Raw genomic sequence first — 18,582 nt, forward strand, 5'->3', positions numbered from 1 at the left:
GACAATTACTAAGCCTCCTCTACCTACTGACCTCCTAGAAGCTGCTAACTCTCCAGTGGTTTTCCATCACCTTATAATGATCCAGAGACTGTGAATGATCTAGTTCCTTGTTACCTGTTTGTCCCCATCTCCTCCTGCTTTCCCATCTTCTGTCTCTGATCCAGCTACACTGAGACTTTTTGTCTCAAATGCACTATTTGTCCCAGGGCATTTGCATTAGTGGTACCCCTCTGCCTGGGACATTTCTCCCCCAGATATCTTTTGTTCACGTGGCTCTGTAATTGAAAGGTTTTCACCATCACCTTAAGTTAAAATAGCACTCATCACCATTCACATTTTATGTTGTTTACTTTTTCTCTCCCCACTGCCACCAGCAGAATGTAAACTCCTGGAGAGGAAGGACTTTATTTTGTTCACTGTTGGGTCCCATATGCCTATATCTGGAACAAAATTGGTGCTCAGTATTTCTTGACTAAATTGATAAACCAATCAGTATAAAATTGTCCCCTTAATAGTACTTTTTTTGCTTTATGTGACACACAGTAAGCATTATTATTTATAAGAGAGTTGTGGTAGAAAACTCAGTCCCTTCTCTACAGATAGATATTACAACATTGCCAGAATCCTGGAGGGTAAACAACTTTAGCATGGAAATGAAAATGCCAGTTACTCAGTAGTGGTTACTCAGAATTTAACATCTTTTCAGGATTTCCAAGTAATCTGAGAATGGGCCAAAGTTCTGTTCCACTCAAAATGGCAATTTTTCAAAGGAAATAACATCTTTGTGATGGGGCAACTCAGAAGTATTTAAGGAAAAAGAAAACTTAAAAAAATCATCCTTACACACTGAGAGATAACCAGAGTTATCACATAGGTGCATCGTTGATAATTTGATTGATATGGTATTGAATTGATGGCTTAATTAGGAAGAGTGTTTAACTGAAATCTTTACAACATTTACTCTCTATGCAATATTTTTGTTTATGTATTCCATTTATTTTTGTCCTTAGTCAAGTTTTGTAATTTATTTATATCTGTCCATACATTTCTTAAATTTAATCATAGGTATTTTATATTTTAGACTGCTTTTGGAATGGGATTTTTGGAATGTATATTTTCTAAATATATATTGAAAAACTACAGAATTTGATAATTGATCTTATATCTGACTTCAGTACTAATACTGTTTAATACTTTTTTAGTTGATCTCAGTATTTCCTGGTAATCACACCATCTATCAATAATGATAACTTTATTTTTCCCTTTTCAGTGTTTTATATTTTTGTTTCCGTCATATATTGCTATTTATTCTTCTGGTTAAAACTTTCCACCAATCTTAATTTCTGTCAGCGATGATGGGCAATCTTGTATTGTTCCTAACTTAACTAGGAATGAATTTAATATTTCATCTTTAACTTTGGGTATTGGTAGTTGTGTTTTGAATAGAAACTTTTTAGGTGTCTCTAATTCCTTGATAATTTAAATACACTGAAGCAAATATCTTTGTACATAAATATTTGTATATTTTTATTATTTCCTAAAATGGATCCCAAGATGCCAAATTGTTTCCAGAGCTTCATGTACAAACTTATCTGCAGTGTATAAGTCCCACTCTTATCAGCATTTAATATTGCCAATTAAAAAATCCCAGCAATTTAATTGATAAAGAATATTTTTTTTCAACACCTTTTTTTTTTTTTTAAAGGAATTCCTTTATTTTTATTTTTTATTTATTTATTTATTTTTGGCTGTGTTGGGTCTTCGTTTCTGTGCGAGGGCTTTCTCTAGTTGCGGCAAGAGGGGGGCCACTCTTCATCGCGGTGCGCGGGCCTCTCACTATCGCGGCCTCTCTTGTTGCGGAGCACAGGCTCCAGACGCGCAGGCTCAGTAGTTGTGGCTCACGGGTCTAGTCGCTCCGCGGCATGTGGGATCTTCCCAGACCAGGGCTCGAACCCGTGTCCCCTGCATTGGCAGGCAGATTCTCAACCACTGCGCCACCAGGGAAGCCTGATAAAGAATATTTTTAATCTAATAAGTAAGAAATACTATATGTCTTAATTTCTTTGCTCATTATTGCATTTGGTTCTTTTTTCATTTCTTAATTGGCCATTTGTATTTATTATGCAAATTATTTATTCCATAGTTTTATTTAGCTGTGATTTCTGAAAATATAATAAAAAGAATGATTCCTTGATTTTTGTATTGCTCATTTTAGCACATTTGTGAATAATGCCAAGTTGCTTTTCAGAAATATTCTCTTGGATAATCTTCAGCCATATGTGAAAGTGCCCATTTCTTTCTACCCACCCCAAACCTGAGAAGAATAACTTTTTAAACTGAATTGCCAATTCAATAGGTGAAAATTGCATATTTTAAACATTTCACTTTCATATCTAAGACTGTTAATAAATAGGACCATTTTTCATGTTTATCATCAGATTTTTTTCTTCCTGCATTATTTGTTCTTGTCTTTAAATTGTATTTACTTTATTCTTTCTACGTATTTGTGAGAGGTCTTTACCTATGAAGTTATTTCTATAAGTAGGAAGTATTTTTCAATTTGATTTGCCATTTAATTGTGCTGATGGTTCTTATTTATTTGCTGTACTGAGTGTCTCTTGTACCCCATCTTAAGTCCTCTAGCCTCACGTCTTATTCCAGCCACTGTTGCAGAGTTCATTTCCCTGCTGGCTTCACCTAACTTCTCCTGGGTGCAGCCTGAGAGCGTTTACCTGAAGCCTTTGTTCCAATCCTCTTGCTTCCTGACCTCTCAGTAGCATACACCCAGGAACTCACTTGTATCCATTTTTGCATCCTAAAAATATAGAGGAATCAACAATCTCTGGTTCCTGCTACCTCTGACTAATGAGGTCTGGGGTAAATGGATCTTCTTCTTTAATCCTTCAAGTGGACCTTCTGAGTTATCTCAGAACATCCCTAGGGATAGGGTAAACTGGCACACAGAGGGTGGCCAACAGGATCATGTATCTTTGTATTGACTCTTTCTGCTAACCGGTCCCCCTCCTTCTGTCACTCATTCCTGCTCTCTGGCATCACGTTCCCAAATAAACTGCCCACACATGGATCTTTGTCTTAGACTCTGCTTTGAGGCCAGGTCATATGTGCTTTCACATATAAGCTTTGTCTATGTCTGTGTGTTGGCATGGGTATGTATGACCACATATATACTTCATGTATTTTATTGTTTCTATTTCCTCATGCTTATAAAGGCTTTCTCTATCACCAAGGTCAGATAAAGGTATTTATGTACATTTTAGTTCTTTATGATTCATTTTCTCATTTTTCTTTATTACATAAAGTCTATTTGCTAAGTAAAAAACACATCATTTACTTCTATCTTTTATAACATACATTATCGGCCACGTTTTTCAAATATAAAGTGCTTAATATTTCAAAGTGTGTTCTTCTTTCTAAATTTATTTTCCTGTATGTTTAGTGATGCTTGGCTAATGTTGCCTACATATATAGAGTACCACAGTACATCTTGGGTTAAGAGATCTTTTTTTTTTAAACATAACTATTAAATTATTCAAAGGCAAAAAAAAAGTTTATTTGTGCAAAGTAGTGATATTTTTTTGTCCCAAATAATTTTTTACAAAATTAATTTTTAAATAAACTTGACTGAACGTCTAGCTTTTTCTCACTGATTTTGACGCTTAACTTTTCGGGGTTTCAGGGGCATTACAGATTAACAAGAATAGACTAATCCTCATATTCCTACTCTTCTTCACACATAATTATGATTTAACTAGCCAAAGATAGATACATATAAATATCCACAGAGGAGGAGCAGATGCATTATATCAAGATGCTTTTTCTCCACTTCCTAGCTGGACTCACAGCCGCTGGTGACACTCCACACAGAGGCTTGTCACAGCAGAGTAAACAGCCGAACACTAACTGTGCCCTAAGTCTTAAATATTTAGGGCTTATGTCCTCATTCCAGGAGAACTTACATCAACAACCTAATTGCTTCCATTTATGTACACTTTTATGAACATGAAATTATCCAGATTTTTTTTAAACAAACCTAATTAGCCACAAGGCCACAGCCACATGAGGGCGGGCTGTACGAAACAGCACTCTAGTATTCATGAATGATATCATTGCCTTAATCTTCTGAGTATCTCAAAAACAAAACAAAACAAAACAAAAAGCAAACTGTTCCCCCACAATCATGCACTAAATATTTATGTGTACAGGAGACTGTTTCTGGCCTTCAGATCCTTGTCCTTGAACTTTCAGTCTCTTCTTATGACAGGACTACCAGGGAGTACTGAGGCTTTTCAAATATGTTTTAATGCCTGACAGAGCAAATCCTTTCTCTTATTTTCCTTTTTCAAAAATTTTTTGGCTCTTCTTGTGTGCTTATTCTTCCAGTTGAACTTTTTTTTTTTTTGGGCCGTGCCACAGGGCTTGAGGGATGTTAGTTCCCTGACCAGGGACTGAACCCACGCCCTCAGCAGTGAAAGCTCGGAGTCCTAACCACTGGACCGCCAGGGAATTCCCAATTGACCTTTAAAATCACTTTGTCACATTCTTCGCAAAATGTGGTAGACAGCAAGATGCACAGCCCAGAACCCCTTCAAGGAAGGGCTTGTTGCCCAGCTGTGAGGACTACATAGATACCTTCCAGCTGTCAGCTCTTTCAAGGTCTTGCCCTTCCAGAGGCCACTTCCATCAGGTACCTGGGGGAAGTGGTAATAAAATCAGTCATTTCAGCTGGCCTGGGATGACTCCATGGGGCAACCAGCCCCCAGTTGGTTAGCTGAGGCTTTTTGCATCTACATCTTAGTCTACTTCTCCTTCTATTAATAATTCTATTAGCTATTATGAGATGGGCCAACATCTTTATGAGGATGGCCATAATAACTTACTCATAGAGTGATTCATCCTAACAATACTTGCTGAGCAATTCTGCTACTTTCCCCCTCCTTTTCCCACATGTCAATTCCTAATAAATGTCTTATTCTCTAAATTCCTAAATTCCATCTCAATCTCTTTCTCTGGAGAACTCAACCTGCAGCAAATTTAATTGGAATAGTGCCAAACTTATCAATTAATTGTGAAAAACTGACTTTTTTAAACTCAGTTTTCTCATTTAGGAATAGGAGATGTCTCTAAATTTATTCAAGTGTTCTTATATATTTCTTAGCAAGCCTCTCTTCATATAGAGTTTACAGATTTCTTTTTAAGGTTTTTCATGTTTGTCTTATATTTGTGGCTATTATTGATTTCTCTATTGAATAAAGCTCTTTCATTATATCTTTTAAGTGACCTATAATGTTATAAATTTATTTATAAATAATGCTATAAATGTTATAAAACATTTTTTTAATTGTAACTTTACTGAGTTCACTTGCAGAGTATGCTTATTTAAAACATTGTCTACATTTTTCCCGTCAAGCTTCCTCTCTTCCTTCATTATAATTTTTACCTGGCTTAATGAATTATAACCCTGATATATCAAAAAGATTTCAGTTTTCTGCATTTTAAGAGTAATCTCAATGGTGATAGCATCTATTGAGAGCCCTAACGTATCAGGCCTTGGTACGGGAATGGTCTGGTGATACTTAGCAGCCACCCTACAAGGATACATTATAACCTATGCTTTTCACAGAATACATATAACTTACCCATTAGCTATTGCTTGCAAGTTATTGAACCAGGAGTCAAACCCTGGAAAATTTAACTCTAAAGTAAAAAATATAAAGACTTTTTTCCCAGGCAACATAACCACACCATGCCTTCCTAAGTTCATTTTTATTTTTGTCACATGCAAATATTTAAATATTTAATAAGTATAAATAATATATATTTCAATCTTGATAATATATACATTTCAACTTCATAACACACACATATAAACTCCATGAGTAATTTCTAAGTGCAGTCTTTATATAGCATTCAAATGTAAAGAAGTATATAGACTAAAAAGCTAAATTTCACCTTCACCTTACTCCCTTCCAAATGCTTGCCCTTCTCCAGAGGAAACTACTATTAACAATTTTCCATATATCTTTACATTTTCTATTAAGTTATGCATTCACATGCACACACGTACACTCACATGAGTTTGCATATATGCATACCAAGCTAGTATATATAAATTTATTTTTGTGTTTGTTAATTTATTGGGTTTATACTTTACGCATTATCTTGTAATTTGCTTTTCTTACTTAACAATGTCCTTAAGTTTTTCCATGTCAGTATGGAAAATCAACTTTTTCTCTTTAAGCTCTTCAGGACCACCTGACTAGCACTCAAGCCCCCTAAAAGTCCAAAGCCGGATTAGGCAAGGGCTTGATACCTGAGGAAAATTGGAGCTCCAAAACCAAGTAGAGAATTGGGGGAAATTATTTTGAAGACAGATCTTTAAATAACTAATACATAAATACATACACATGCATACATACATATATACATATGTATGTATAAGCCAAATATTCCCATCTTACATTAATTTAGTTCACTGAAAACTTAACAGGTTCTTACCATATTTTTGTCACCAATAACATTTTCTCAGGTATTGCATTATTTAGAATAAAGATTTGGCTGTATGTACTATAAATCCAAAATCACAGTGACTTGTATAAGATGGATTTTTATTCTCCTGCCCTTAACAACACAATCTGAATTATACGTGTCACTTCTACTCATATCTCTTGGTCTTCAAATCTAGTCACATGGCCACATCTAGCTTCAAGAGTTTCTGGGAAATTTAATCTGAGCCACCATGAGCCCAGCTGAATATTTTTTTGCTAAGGATGAAGGGGAGAACTAGTTGATTGTTACAGGCTGTGCTCGATAACTTCATGATTCAGTTTAGAAACGTACCCAAACAACCACTTTTCCAGGGAAGCTTTACTTTTTTTTTTTCTTTAAATGCTTGATCTAATCCCTTTTGAAAAACTTCTTAAAATTGAATTGAAAATGCTAGCAACTTAAAACAGCAAATCTAGTTTTGTGAAGTTTCTTTACCTAAATCTATTAGCTATTATGAGTGGGCCAACATCTTCATCAGAATGGTCATAGTAACTTACTTATAGAGTCATTCATCCTAACATATGTTTATTGAGCAATAAGTTCTTACATCAGTCCTGAAAAACACACCAGAAATAAAGTAACAAAGATGGCCCCCATTGTGTGTTTATCTGTATCATATAATTTCATCCATCGCATCTGCATTGATAAATATTAGTGAAGAAATAGAAGACAGTTTACCCATGTTATTTCTATTATAAAAAAAAGAATTGTGTATTTCTGACTTAATTTAGCATTTTGTTATAGGATTCAGAATGTAAGGTCTTTACTTTTACAATAGTGAAATAAAACAAAGAGGAAGATTAGTGTTCCAACCATCTTATAGCCAAGAAATTCTTCACATTTATTTGAGTAATGCATCTGATGAAGTGAAATATGTTACTCATCAAAATTAACCTGTCTTTTACTTGAAATTTTACTTGAAAGAATAATATGAGGTTAAAATAGAATGAAAACTGAGTTTGAAAATGAACTTCAAGAATACAGGACACCCAGCTGATAATTGTCTATCAACCCAGTTATTTGAGGAGAGGCATTTCTTGATACTAGTTCGGCTTATCTGTATATTGAGGGTATATATTGAGGGTGTATATTGATGACAGGTCACTAGAAAAAGTCCCTGGGAACTGAGTGACAAAGTACTGTATCTCTCTATCAAATTGACTTTGTAGTTTAACACAGATGCCTTAAGCTCCAGAAAATTTTTCCAGTAGGGATTTTTTAGTTCTGGATCATGATAATGCAACATAATATATCAGATGACTTTTGCCCTTAGGATCCTGGCGCCTAACAGGACAGGGATGAATTTATATACATGATCTTTTGCTCAGTCTCTTGCAGCCTTTACATGTGTTTAAGTAGATGCATTTTCTGACACTAGCATTTACTTTCTTAGAAAAGAATATCCAGACAGTAAAGTATATGCCTTTTTAGGTTAAAAATAAAATCTTCCAAGGGATACCCTAACCCGATTATACTAAATATAACCATTTGTCCATGGTTGTACATGTCTGCTCCAGTTCCTTACTGCCCATTCGCAGGTAGCATTTACTGACCTATGAGCACAGCACTGCGGTAGCCCCACTATGTGTGGAAGTTCAGTGAAGCTCAAAGTAAACATATTAATGTCTACTGTGGAGTATTGTGTGTGTGTGTGTGTGTGTGTGTGTATGGCAGGAGGGAGGTGTTGGGGGGAATCTACAGCCCTGAGAGGCCACACTTTCCCATTTGAACCAGAACACAAAGAAAGGTAATGTCATTCTAAGAAACATGAACAACCGAGGAATCCTTTTCCTACTCCTGTTAGTACTCTGTAGTAGGAATCTCTTACACTGAAAATGATGACATAGAAGAGAAGGGAAAGTTAGGACAATTCATATCTCCTTTCTTTACAGTTCTTCCCTACTCATCAGCATGCCAAAGGTAGAGAGTGTTGGTAGAATGCCTATGTATCAAGAAGTAAAAAAAACAGTTGAGACAGTTTTGTGCAGAGTTTCTATTCTTCTAGTAAGGACAAAATACATATGCATGTATAGGCTATGACACATGAATTGTGGTGATTTCAGTAATTTTGCATAAAAACGAAATGGTCTTATATTTGCATTTAAGACTGACATTGTACACCAAGATGAGTGATAAAATTCATACTACAATTTTTTAATTTTAGTTTTTTCTGGACTTAGAACAACACGAAATAAATAAAAAACACCATGACAGGTTGAGAGACTGCAGAAAAAAGGAAAGAGCTCTACATTTTAGTGTCTTTAATGGAAATGTTCCTATTTTTTGAAAAAGTGGCCCCATGTTTTCACTTTGCACTGGGCTCCGCAATTTATGTAGCTCCTGTGTGAGCTCAGTGTATGTATCCCTCAGCAGCCTCTACCATCTGATTTAGGCATTGTCCTTTTTAAGTCACTGCCAAGTCTGACTCTCTGTTACTCCTACCTCAAGAATCTAAGAGCCACCCAGGGTCCTTTAACAAATTCCTTTTCTGTTTACTCTAGCTGGGTGGGTTCTATCCTTTGCAGCCAAGCACAGTGACTGATAATGATAATAATAATTATAATAACTAAAATTTATAGATTCTTACTCTATGCCTAGTACATATTCTCATAATAGTGTGATAAATACGATCAACTCTATTATCCAGATGAGAAAATCTAGGGTTAAAAATCAAATAAATTGTCTGAGTTCACTAGCTAATACATCCAGGGCCAGGATTCAAACCCAAGTGTCTGATTCCAATCCTGTGTGGAGCCACATTTATTGCCATTTGTCCTTTTAAACTTTGTTGATCCCTATGGGAAGAATTGGACTAAGTTCTAAATAGGCACTGTGCCACCTAAGCAAATAGCCATTGTTAGAATCCGAGACAGTAAATGTTTGAATCGGCTTGTTGCTGAAAACATAATTCTTAGGGAAGATCCAATAAACTGTCTTTTCTGAGAACCACGTTGGTGGTGATCAAGAATGTTCAATGGTTTTTATGTCTCTGGGATTCATTGTTTCTGGATTTTACTTCCCTGGATTTTACAAGATTTTACCAGCATAGGATTACACTGATTAGCAAAGGCAGACAAAGTGAGGAATTTGGATGGCTTTAAATACCATACAAATACCTCTCTTTCTGTTTATCAGAGGTGTTAAGATAGCTTTCTCAGCAAGTTGTTTTCATGCTGCTTCTGCTATTGTTTTTCTTACTGAAGTTCACACAGATAACCTGGCAGGATACAAAATTTTGCAATTACAACAGATTCTTGGAAAGTTCTGTATAAATAAAACGAGAGACAAAAAAGATTGAGATTGATGGAGTTCGGAAGCTCGGACCACACCTACCTGTACAAAGTTTACCATTCTGCCATGAGTCCTGCACTCTGTGAAAATTAAATCACTCTAATTTAGGACACACATCATTGCAGTTTTTAGATGTTTCCAAGTTTTGCTGATACAAGGTAACAGAAACACAGTGCTTTTTTAAAAAGTATGCAGTGTACTGTAAAAAAAAAACCAAAAATCAAAACAAAACAAAACAAAAATCCCCCATGTAATGTGGGCTAAACTATGCAGGTTAAAACACTACAAACCACAAAGGTGAGGATCATAGGACAAGTATTTCTTTACCAGCTATGGGTGGGATAGTTTCTTAATGATTTATTCTGAAATAACAAAACAATCTGAAACAATGAAGTGTTTCTCTATGCCTCATGAATATATATGAATTCAGTTCATGATAGAACAAGTCATTGGCTGCCTCAGCCAAACAGCCAAAAGGGGATGATTGATTGTTTTGTGCAGAACCTCGCACAGTCGAAAGGTACTTTAAACCTGTGGTTGACCAAATGGGAAACACTGCCAAAAATGAATGTAACTCTTCAATAGTATCACAATATTAATACTGATGACCAGAAGTACTTGAGGACTAAAAATCACAAACTTCCCAAATCCACTACAGATTTGTTTATATAAACTATGTTTCTATTACTTCTTTTTTTTTTTTTTAATTTTTTTAAAAATTTTATTTATGGCTGTGTTGGGTCTTCGTTTCTGTGCGAGGGCTTTCTCTAGTTGTGGCAAGTGGGGGCCACTCTTCATCGCGGTGCGCGGGCCTCTCACTGTCGCGGCCTCTCTTGTTGCGGAGCACAGGCTCCAGATGCGCAGGATCAGTATTTGTGGCTCACAGGCCTAGCTGCTCTGCGGCATGTGGGATCTTCCCAGACCAGGGCTCGAACCCGTGTCCCCTGCATTGGCAGGCAGATTCTCGACCACTGCGCCACCAGGGAAGCCCTCTATTACTTCTTTAAATAAAAACTCTTACTGCCTTTAAAGTACATATACTAGAAAATAGATTTGATTAGCTCTAGTTGCTCACTTCATACATACTGGAGGGTTACTGCTTTCATGAGAAAAAAATTTTTTTACCATAAGTGAATATGAGCGAGTGATTTATTTTATTCACAGTCAGATAAGAAAAATGTCCTTTCCTGAAACGTAAATGGTATAATTTTTTATTTACTTAGAATCTAAAATTATATCTTCATATAATTTGGTGATCATTCATTACTGCAAACTCATTTTTCAAATTTATGGCTACTTGAAATTATTTGAGGGGAAAGGGATTGCTTATACTTACTTCTATCCATAAAAATGTTGTCTTAATGTAGAGTCCCCCAAATGTGAATTCCAAGACATGGAATTAGATTTATTTGAAGGGCAACACAGGAAGCAGGAGTGAAGGGGCAGGGAGAAAGAGAAAGGAAGGAGAGGCCATTACAGGTGTGCATTACTGAGACCTGCTGCTGGAGGGAACAGGGACTCAATAGTGCAGGAAACTGTGAGAAACAGACAGAATACTCGCCCTCCACTGGAAGGACAGGTGCTACGTGCCAGTCCCCAGCTACCATCCTCCATTGGTTGAGGGTTACTCCTGGGGGCATGAACTCTCTCCCACTGCTGGGCTCATATACCCAGGCTGAGGATGCTCCCGTGGCTTCAGAGAAAGCTCTGTGGTGGAAAAGTGGAGACCCTCCTGCCTAGAGGTGCAGTAAAATACAAGATGCCCAGTTAAATTAGGATTTCAGATAAACAGTGAATACTTTTTAAATTATAAATATTACGTGAGAGGGGCTTCCCTGGTGGCGCAGTGGTTGAGAATCTGCCTGCCAATGCAGGGGACACTGGTTCGAGCCCTGGTCTGGAAAGATCCCACATGCCGCGGAGCGACTAGGGCCATGAGCCACAATTACTGAGCCTGCACGTCTGGAGCCTGTGCTCCGCAAAAAGAGAGGCCGCGATAGTGAGAGGCCCGCGCACCGCGATGAAGAGTGGCCCCCGCTTGCCACAACTAGAGAAAGCCCTCGCACAGAAACGAAGACCCAACACAGCCATAAATAAATAAATAAATAAACCCAAAGTTTAAAAAAAAAATTACGTGAGATACACTTATGCTAAAAAAATTATTCCTTATATTCCTTATTTATTTAAAATCTAAATGTAACTAAGCATCCTATATTCTTTTATTTCTCTTCTAAATCTGGTAACCCTACCACTGGCAAAGTGCTTGTGATAGGCTGCTGTTGGCCCGACTCTGAACTTGCCCAGAACTGTCTATCTCTGCTGCAGCTAAAGTCAGAGGTGGGCTGAGGGCAGGGGAAGCAGGGCACCAGAAGTGTAAGTTAGATAAAAAATCTACCTAACTTCACCAAACAGAATACCACATACACTCATCCTATGTGTTTTCATTTTTCTAATCGACACTTTTTTTTTTTTTTTTTGCTACAAATAGATATCCACTTAACCTCCTCATAAGTAATCTTTTACTTGACTCTGTACAGCACAAGTTTGCTTAACCAAAATTATACAACAGATTACTTATCTCCTGAATCTTCTCAAGTCCTCTTAGGCTTGCTCATGCCAGTTTCTTGTCACATTGTGATCATAGGTGCTTCATATGATACCAGTAAATGTTAGTCTGGGCCTTCTGAGGAGCAGATGGAAAGACAGGACCAGCCATGTGAGAGATTTATGAGGGGCAACAATGCCTGTGAGAGGAATATGACGAGGTTTGACCACAGTGAATGAGAGAGGCAAGGAAAAAGGATGGGTGGAAGAGTCTTAGACTGTAGTACAGTTATAAGAGATCTAGGCGGGGCCATTGGGCAGTCATCCTTCAGAGGAGTCCTGTGTGCTGCGGGAGCAGGGCTGCCTTATTGACCCTGCCACACTCAGTCACCGACCAGGAACAACTCCTGGGAAGCGTGGCCTTGGTGTGGACGGAAATGGACATCAGAGCATGGTATCTGGTGCCCTTGTCAGTTGGGCTCAACTGCTCACTTGCATGTGCAGTTGCTACACAGTTTCATAGGAAGAGGTACAAAATACACCTGCTAAATGTACTCACTGACTGAGTACCCTGTTTAGAGATAGTTTTGAAAAATACTTAAGTTAATACTCATATCCATGAAACTGAAGTAACTGTGATATCACATTTGTAGAGATATTTTAGGGCAGTGAAATTTTGTAGCATTTTTTCTCATCATACTTTTTTAGACAACAGCTTATTTCATCAGCTCCTTAGAGTTGTCTTGCAGTAAACTGACAAAATATAGTAATTGTAGCTACTTATTAAGGCTATTGTAAGGATAATATGAAGATAACTCTAATAGAACCCTTAGCATATCGCTGCCACATGGTAAAAGTTCAATTAATGTTAGCTTTTGGTGAATAATTATTAAAAACCAATGTGGCATGGAAAAAGTGTGACATGTATCCATGTAAAATTGCCTTGCTTTTTTTTTTTTAATAAATTTATTTATTTATTTGTTTTTATTTTTGGCTGTGTTGGGCCTTTGTTCTGTGTGCGGACTTTCTCTAGTTGAAGTGAGTGCTGCGCGGGCTTCTCATTGTGGTGGCTTCTCTTGTTGTGGAGGATGGGCTCTAGGTGCGCGGGCTTCAGCAGTTGTAGCTCGTGGGTTCTAGAGCGCAGGCTCAGTAGTTGTGGTGCACGGGCTTAGTTGCTCCACGGCATGTGGGAATCTTCCCACACCAGGACTCGAACCCGTGTCCCCTGCACTGGCAGGCAGATTCCCACCCACTGCGCCACCAGGGAAGCCCCGACTTGCTTTTATATTATTCCTAGCTCCACATTCCTGAGGAAGAAAACAACATCTCTCTTCCCATTGCCAAAGAAACTGAGAAGATATGGGAGGTGATGGATGTGTTAACGAACCTTATCGTGGGAATCATTTCACAGTATATACATATATCAAATCATCACCTTGTATGCCTTCACAGTACACAATGTTTTATGTCAACTATATCTAAATAAAGATATCTATATCTACTGCTGCCTAATAAATCACCAGTAAAACTTAGTGGCTTGAAACAATACATAAGCATTTATTACATCTCAAGTTTCCATTGGTCAAGAATTCAGGAAGGGATCTTATGGGCAGTTCTCAATTGGAGTTTCTCATTTAGTTGTAGTCAGATATTGGCTGGTCCTGAAATCATCTGAAGGCATGATTGGGTTTGGAGGATCCATTTCCAACACGACTTTCATTAGACTGGCAAGATGGTGCTGGCTGTTGGTTGGAAGCCTCAGATCCTCTACACAGGGTTGTTTGAGTGTCCTCACAGCATGGCGCTGGCTTCCTCCAGAGACAAAGGTGAAAGCTGTGATGCTTACATGACCAAGTCACACACCATACCCTCCACACAACTGCTCACACAGGGCTAGCACACAAGGGTATGAATACTGAACACAAGGATTATTCGGAATCATCTTGGAGCTAATATGTTTATTAAAACCTCCTGCAGAATATATGTGTCCAGGAAAAATTACCTTTAATAAGAGTGCTTCTAGTACTGGAGACTACAGACAAGAATCGTTTTTCACCAGAGCTAAACTAAGCCTTGGTTTTTCATTTGTAGACATAGGCAAATGCAACATAACTACCATATCCTACCCTTTTAGGAAAGGCCTAAAGCAAGGATGTAAGTGGGCAGCTTTCAAGCAGAATTCACCCCAAAGTCATACAGTGTTTGGCTTGGCCTAACCAGTGTGTATAATGAATATGCAATTAAATACCTTTAGTGAAGCATTTGTTCTCCACTTTGCCACCACTCCCTACAGTCTTAAATCAAGTTATATATTATCTGCTCGACCCCTGAAAGGTCCCAGCAGTCCCTACCTTAAAGAAATGGAAATTCTAAGTGTAGAGAAAAGAGGGCCAAGGGGGAAAGAGGAATAGACAGAGAGTTCCTGAAGCAAGCTCACTCAGCTGTCCTCCTCCATGCAGAGGATATTATAAGAACAAATGAATATCTTGGCAGTATCATGAACGATTTAACATAGGCAAGAGAACAGTGCTCTTGAGAGTGAAGTCTGTTCAATACTAAAGTACGGAAATGGAAACTCCTCCGGAGGTCTTTAGAAAGAGGAAAGATTCTAATCTGTCTGGAAGAATTTAGGTGTGGTTTTTCTTGGGGATAAATGGGTTGGTTTATATAACTTACAAAGTTTCTTCTATGATTTTTTGACCCCCTTCTATGATTTTTAAAAAAGTTATTCCTCCTCCCTCCACTCTCCCCACACACAAAGTCCCCTTAGGTGCAGAGTACGTCATGACTCTATCATGAAGCTCAGCAATTCCCTCTTCTGGGAAATGGGAGACCACCCAGGCGAACAATGATAGGCTGTCCCCTAAAATCTACATATCTGGCTTGCTGTAAATTGTCTGTCATTTCTCTCTTCCATTTGTAGAATTATTTTCAAAGTCTGGTCATTAGCACTATTAATTTCAAAAGTTTCTATTATTTTGTTTCCTTTTTTCCCAAAAATATTCCCCATGCAAAAATATTCTGATTTTTAGTATATCCAATAATATATGCATATCTTTAAAGCTCAACACTTTCAACTAAAGAACAAAGTAGTCTGTAATTTACGCTTTATCCCAAGCCCCAAAATTTTCAATGTGTGTGTTCTCATGTGAAGAAATCCAATGCTTCCAACATATTCTTTGAATGTTATGTTTTCTTTTCTAAACAAACAATGTGATGATCAATTTCAACCTTATGCCCAGGCTTCTATACAAGTGTGTTTCCCATTAAAGTTCATCATAACTTTTCCAAATGTGTTTCTCAAACAAATCAAGATTCTTTTATCCCTATATAGCTAAATAGTCTTGATTTAATTTGAGAGAAATTTCACATATCAGAGGTCAACAGAAATTGTAGCTGAGTGCCACTGTTAAAATTTTCATTGCACTTAAAAAGATTGAAAAGATATAATATACATCACCTTTTATGCTCAAAACTTAGAAACTTCTTAACTCCTTTTATCCCTGTGTTCACTCAGTGAACTTTTTTTTTTTACCTTTATTGAGGTATAATTGACAAAATTGTAAGATATTTAAAGTGTATTTGATGATGATTTGATATACGTATACATTTTGGAAGGATTCTCCCCATCAAGTTAATTAACATATCCATCACCTCATATATTTACCTTTGTGTGTGTGTGTGTGTGTGTGTGTGTGTGTGTGTGTAAGAGAGCGAGAGAGAGAACATTTAAGTTCTACTGCCTTAACAAAATTCAATTATTTAATACAGTGTTCAACTATAGACACCATGTTATACATTTGTATCTTTAGACTTCATTCATCTTAGAGCTGAAAGTTTGTACCCTTTTTACCAACCTCTCCCTATTTCCTCCACCATCTATTCCCTGGAACTTACTTTTCTACTTTGTTCCTATGAACTTGACTTTTTAAAAAATTCTGCATATAATTTCTGATACCATGCAATCTTTGTTTTTCTCTGTCTGGCTTATTTCACTTAACACAATGCCCTCGAGGTCAATCCAAGTTGTCACAAATGGCAGAATTTCCTTCTTTCTCGTGGCTGAATAATATTCTATTACATATTTAGATATAAGTCTTGGCTACTGTGAATAATGCTGCAATGGATATGGGGGTGCAGATACCCTTTGATATCCTGTTTTCATTTCCTGTGGATATATACTTAGAAGTGTGATTGCTGGATCATATGGTAGCTCTATTTTTAACTTTTTGAGGAAAATCCCTACTGTTTGCCACAGTGGCTGCATCAGTTTACATTCGCCAACAATGCAGCAGGGTTCCCTTTTCTCCACATCCTCGCCAACACTTGCTATCTCTTGTCTGTTTTTTTTAAATTTATTTATTATTTATTTATTATTTATTTTTTTGGCTGTGTTGGGTCTTCATTCCTGTGCGAGGGCTTTCTCTAGTTGCGGCAAGCGGGGGCCACTCTTCATCGCGGTGCGCGGGCCTCTCACTATCGCGGCCTCTCTTGTTGCGGAGCACAGGCTCCAGATGCGCAGGCTCAGTAGTTGTGGCTCACGGACCCAGCTGCTCCGTGGCATGTGGGATCTTCCCAGGCCAGGGCTCGAACCCGTGTCCCCTGCATTGGCAGGCGGATTCTCAACCACTGCGCCATCGGGGAAGCCCCTCTTGTCTGTTTTATGATAGCCATTCTAACAGGTGTGAGGTGAAATCTCATTGTGGTTTGGATTTGCATTTCCCTGATGATTAGTGATACTGAGCACCTTCTCATGTACCTCTTGGCCATCTCCATGTCCTCTTTGGAAAAGTGTCTATTCAGTTCCTCTGCCCATTTTTAAAATAGAATTGTTTGGGGGATTTTTGCTGTGTGAATTCTTTAAAATTTTTGCATATTAAATCCTTATCAGATATATGATTTGCAAACATTTTCTTCCATTCCATAGGTTGCCTTTTCATTTTGTTGGTGGTTTCCTTTGCTATGCAGGAATTTTTATTTTGATGTAGTCGCACTTGTTTATTTCAGTGACTCAACTTTTAAAATCCAAGTCCCTGTTTTTAATTTTGAAAAATTTCAAACTTTCAAGCAAAGTTGAAAGAATTTTATAGTGAACACCCACATATGAATCACTTTTTACTATACCTTACTACTCATCTTTTACCATACCCAGGTACACTTTTGATAAACATAAAACAACTGTCATCCCCTACTCCCCACAGTCTGCTGCACAGGTTATCATAAGAATTTCTGCTGTCATCTGTGTATCCCCACCAGACAAAAAAATTTTTTAAAGGTTTATATTGTTTGTTTTGAGGGGGGGAGAAGATGGCGGAAGAGTAAGACGCGGAGATCACCTTCCTTCCCACAGATACAGTAGAAATACATCTACACGTGGAACTGCTCCTATATTGTTTGTTTTGAATTATAATGATAGCAGGTTAAAAAATAATAATGACTACAGTGGTTTGAAAAGTAAGAATTCAAGAGATCATAAATAAACTTGAACAAAAATTCATTGGTCATCTTTGCAGGTTTCTGGTACCAATTCACCACTCTGAAAATGAATTAATAAATTGAAAAAATAAAGCATTTGTTCTGTTTTCCCTGTACAAACTGTATTTCTGGGTAACTAAATCTTCAACAAGAGAAAGTTATTTATAGAAGAATTACAGCTAATAAATGCAGAGAGACTGGAAGAAAAGTCACCTTTTGCAACCCCTTAATGAAATAAAGGAACTAGACAAACATCAAAGGCTACTAAAACCTTTAGGAAAAGGTGGAGAGGGAATATTATAATGGGGTAATCTGGCTGACAACTCCTGAATCTACCAATCTTAGCATCACCAACTGTAGGACAGAAGACATTGTGGGTCTCCTGAATGATGTAATAAAGAGTACATGATACCATCTATAAAGTGTTCCTTCCTTTAAAAAAAAAAAATTGCACTAGAACCTAAGTCAAGACTCTGAATAGCTCTACCTCCCAGTTACAAAAAAAAAAAAAATACAGGTGATGGAAGCACTAGAAGCACAAGGTAAATAGTACCATGAGGAAGCCAGCAAACAAATGCAGAAAAACAGGACATTATTCAGGACCAATGAGCTGCTTTATTCAACAGCTGAAGGATATTAAAATGAAGGAGGGTAATAAGTGGAAGTAGAGTAAAGAAACTTAAGAAACACATTAACCAAATAATA

The sequence above is a fragment of the Balaenoptera musculus genome, chromosome 9 (genome assembly GCF_009873245.2).
Source record: "Balaenoptera musculus isolate JJ_BM4_2016_0621 chromosome 9, mBalMus1.pri.v3, whole genome shotgun sequence".
Lineage (NCBI taxonomy): Eukaryota > Metazoa > Chordata > Mammalia > Artiodactyla > Balaenopteridae > Balaenoptera > Balaenoptera musculus.